Genomic DNA, 5,224 nt, shown 5'->3' with positions numbered 1-5,224 from the left:
TATATATATATGTATATATATATAAAGAGATATACACACATAATTCTATAGGTATCACTATGTATATACATATGTGTCTGTGTCTGTGTACATATGTATTCTGTCTAGTTCTTACCTAATATCACTGGCACTGTTGCCATAGCTGTTGTCATAATTGTCATCATCAACTCCACTCACACAAGAATAGCTTCAACTGTTACTGGAGTGCCAGCATCCTCCTCTACCACTTCTGTCTCTTTTCTCTTGTCTTTTAGGTTTTGTTCATAGATATGAAAACTCATGTCTCCTTCAGTGTTGTCCAAACAGTATCTGGATGTAATATGTATGTGTGTGAGTATTTTTTGATAAAAATGTCACAGTTCCCATCCAGTTCACTGCTTCATAATATGAACAGTCGTATAACCTTCCTCTCATTGTCAGCAGCACAGATCACGTTTATAATCATCATCTTCGTCACTGATTTTGTCATCATTGTTATTGTCATTATCATCATCATCATCATCATCGTCGTTGTTGCTGTCGTCCTTGTCGTCGTCATCATTGTCGTCGTCATCATTGTCATTGTCATCATTATCATCATCATCATTGTCATCACTATCACCATCAGTGCCACTCACCTCCTCCTCCTCCTCCTCCTCTTCCTCCTCCTCATCATCATCACCATCACCATCGTCATCACCATCGTCATCATCATCGTCATCATCACCGTCATCATTACCATCGTCATCACCATCGTCATCACCATCGTCATCACCATCATCATCATCATCACCATCACCACCATTTTACTTCTACTTTTGATGCTGGTGTGGGTTGGATGGGTTGTCATGATTTTAGCCAGTCTCTCTTTGTGATAACTGCTCTTTTAAGTGCGGTGGGGACTCTCTGTCATATTCTTCATTGTTTGGCATGGTTCTTACAACTGGATGTTCTACTTAATACCGGCATCATCATTATCATCATCATCTTCATCATTATCATCATTTAACATCCACTTTTTCATGCTGGCATGGGTAAGACAGAAATTGTCGAGGCAGATTTTCTATAGCTGGATACCATTCCTTCATCAACTCTCACCTGCTTCCAAACAAAATGCTATTTCATAAAGCCAGACATATTTCCCACAGAAAGCTAGAAATAAACTACAGTACATGCTCATTTATGATCATCATCTGATGTCAAAACAAGGGTACACACTAACACACACACATGCACACACAGTCATGCATATATATGTATAAATATAATCCAATGAGAGTTAGAGGTTGTGAATCCAACCAATTAAGGGATAGTGTCTATCCAACATACTGCAGGTAGAATACCAAATTTATACACAAGTGTTGGTTATTGCCTGGCAGGATTCCCTCCATTTTCTTCTTGCCATATGTATAAATATATATTTACATATCATCATCATCATTGTTTAACGTCTGCTTTCCATGCTAGCATGGGTTGGACGATTTCACTGAGGACTGGCGAACCAGAAGGCTGCACCAGGCTCCAATCTGATCTGGCAGAGTTTCTACAGCCGGATGCCCTTCCTAATGTCAACCACTCCGAGAGTGTAGTGGATGCTTTTTATGTACCACCGGCATGAGGGCCAGTCCGGCGGTACTGGCAACAGTCACGTTCAAATAATAAGGGTAGAAATTGATATTAATTAATTAAAACCAGTGGCTTAGCATATTTAAAGAATCTGAAGATTAAAACTTATATTACATACAAAATTAAGAGGAATGACCACCAAAGTGGACACCTAATATGCTAAACATAGATGTCAAATTGCCATTTCCATGAAGACTGTGTTCTCAAAAAAAAATCTCAGCAAAAAGCCAAAATGTGAAAATGAGCAAGACAAATGAAAATATATGAAATAAAAACGATTACCTACATACCATGGTTTCATTTGCTAATATTTACATAAACAAATATCAGCATGATCATCAGTGTAGTCTGTTGCTTACAAAACACAATTTTCTGAACTAGATACAGAACACTCAACCGAAATAGAGCATGTATAAAGTTCTACAAATTATATTTGGATGTATTTTTCAAATGTCTTCACTTTGGCATGCTTTTTTAAATATGCTAAGCCACTGGTTTTAATTGATTAATATCAATTTCTACCCTTACTATTTAATTTTAAATAAAAATGTTCTCTAACTGGTAAATTAGCTGCTGAAATTTATTAACTGCAGAGTTATTTCCAGCCTCAGCACACCAAAGTGAAGAACTTTATACATGCTCCATTTCGGTTGAGCGTTCTGTATCTGGTTCTAGAAATTGTGTTTTGTAAGCGACAGACTACACTGATGATCATGCTTGTTTTGCTCATTTTTACATTTTGGCTTTCTGCTGAGATTTTTTTTTTTTGAGAACACACTCTTCATGGTAATGGCGATTTGATGTCTATGTTTAGCATATTAGGTGTCCGCTTTAGTGGTCTTAATTTTGTATAAACAACAAGCAAGTGTATTAGTTTGACACTCAGGAAGGTGAGAGTCTTTTCTGTTTTCAGCCTACACTCTTCAATAGAAAGGAACACGAGGAAATAAACAGAGAGGGAATTAAAAACACTTTTGGAGTTAGCGGTCAATCATGGCAACTGGCTGGGCAAAGGTAGTCAGACAAGAGAGCTAGGAAGAAGGGGAGATAATAAAACATGTGCATGTGTGTTTGTGTAAGTGTGTGTATGTGAGAGTGTGTAAGTGTGTGCATATGGATGATGGCGTGGGTGCTGGGAAGTGGTTGGTGCTAGTGTGTGGGGATGTGAGGGTGTGTGAGGATGTGGTGGGTAGGGGTGGGGTGTGGATGGAAGGGGTATCGATGAAGGGAGAAGGTTGGTAGTAGTGAAGAGAGGAAGTAGGTGTCAAGCAAGAGAGGAGAGAGTCTAATGTCTCGGAAGTGCTCCCCAAACTGGTCGGCCAAGCGGCATCCCATTTGACTAATGTACAGAGGACAGAACTTTAGTTGTGTGAGTAACATGAAGGGACATGCATAGGAGAATGGTTTAGATGAGCTTCTTAGTGATCTTCAATGAATAAAAGGTCAGACATGACTACTGTTAGGAATAGACAGCACACACATAATGTGGACCTGACCAATTAGCTGACTTGAAGTAGTAGAGACTTTAGGATTTTAGGATGTTGTGTGATGTATAGCTTTCATAAGTCAGCAAGGGCTACAGAAGGAATACTAGCTGTTGACTCACAAATATATATGCAAAGTATGAATAAAGTTCCACTACAAAACCATTCCGGTTACAGAATCTGAACATTCTACTAGTGTCTTTTTTTAGCAGAGTAGAAAAAACAAATTGATTTTTTGTATTAAAGCAAATTGATTTTATATATTACAGTGAAAAGAGAAGCTTTCTGTCTTTCTCGTAGTTTGTTATTAATTTTGGATTGACTGAGTCTGTTCTGCATGACCAAATCTATTGCATGGATTGAACAAAGCATTAATTTAGAGTTTCTATCTATAGCCATTGTGTCTTTATCATGGATCTTACTATGCTAAGATTTAAAATATGTAGTTGTATTTTCTATATATAAAGATTGTGGTGAGTTTGCTGTCAGAGACTTAACAAGCAGATTGTGTAGGTCAAGTGATGATGTAGCAGTATTTTAACCGGTTTGTCTTTATTTTTTGTTTTCTACTGATAAAATTGTAAAGCATGAAAGAGTGAATGAATTGTAAAATTATGAATCCATAGAGAAAGAATGTAAAAGTGTTATCATAAATGATGTATTTTTCTTTTGACTTTTACCAAGCTGGATGTAAATGCAATGTCCACATTATATTTGACTGGATAGCTTTGGAGGAGCATCAAACTACAAAGACTCTTGCTTCTTAACTTTGTGCTAATATGAACATTTTTCTATTAAAGACAGCATGGTGTCTTCTTGTTAATGTTAAAATGGAAAAGTAGATTTTTTTTTTGAATAACAAGAAAAATATTACAATAGAATTACAATGCCTCATTAACAGTATAGTTAATATCTTAATACAATATTTTCTGATTTATTTAAAATAGGTGAAATGTATTTCTCAATGGCTTTGGTGTTATAAGCGAATTTATATGACTATAGCTAGGAATTAAATCTGAATCATGAGTCAGTTTTATTGAGAAAACAATGAAACTGAAGCTAAGCATCATTCTTAGAGTGTTGCTTGATGCCAACATGATATGTTACCATATTTTAATCTGCTTATTTTTTTACTCAGAAAATACTCTCTACCTATATTGTTGTGTGGTAAGATGTTTGCTTCCCAACCATGTGGTTCTGGGTTCAGTCCCACTGTATGGCAACTTGAGCAAGTATCTTCCACTATCGCCTCAGGCTGACCAGAGCCTTGTGAGCAGATTTGATTGATGGAAACTGAAAGAAGAGTCATATATATATATATATATATATATATATATGTCATCATCATCATCTTCATCATCATCATTATCATTTAACGTCTGTTGTCCATGCTAGCATGGGTTGAATGATTTGACTGGGCTAGCACACTGGAAGGCTGCACCAGACTCCAGTCTGATTTGGCATGGTTTTCTATAGCTAGATGCCCTTCCTAACAGCAACCACTCTGAAAGTGTAATGGGTGCTTTCATGTGTCTATATATATAATATAAATAATATATATATATGTATATATACATACATATATATATATATATATATATATATATATATATATATATATATATATATGTATATATATATATATATATGCATATATGGGTACAGAACGTCACCAACTGTAAACAACTCTAAAGTGAGTTAAATACTTAAAACAACGAGATAAAAAAATTGAAAACGGGACAAGTAACACAAAGAATGACCCTTCATCAGTTGTTGGCTGTCTATCTACTCCTCATTTCGATCATTCAACAACAATATGAATCTTCGAAGACAGTTGCTCTCATAACTTCCAAAATAAATTTAAGATTTTATGGAGGGTCAAAACTGGGAACAAAAACAGGATAGTGGAGACATACAAGGAAACCATGTGAAAACAAACATGGAGGAGCGTTAGACGAGGACAATATATATATATAAATTCGACGACTGGCACCCATGCCAACGTCGTCTCTTTCATTGGACACGAAACTCAGCTTGCGAAGACTTGTTGGAGCAAGCGAAAGCGAAATTGGGATGGCACCTGTGCCCAGTGTCGCCCTTCTAGCACTTGTGCCCATGGCATGTGTAATGGACTT

This window comes from Octopus bimaculoides, chromosome 4 (genome assembly GCF_001194135.2).
Source record: "Octopus bimaculoides isolate UCB-OBI-ISO-001 chromosome 4, ASM119413v2, whole genome shotgun sequence".
Taxonomy (NCBI): Eukaryota; Metazoa; Mollusca; class Cephalopoda; order Octopoda; family Octopodidae; genus Octopus; species Octopus bimaculoides.
This window is presented reverse-complemented; position numbering follows the sequence as displayed.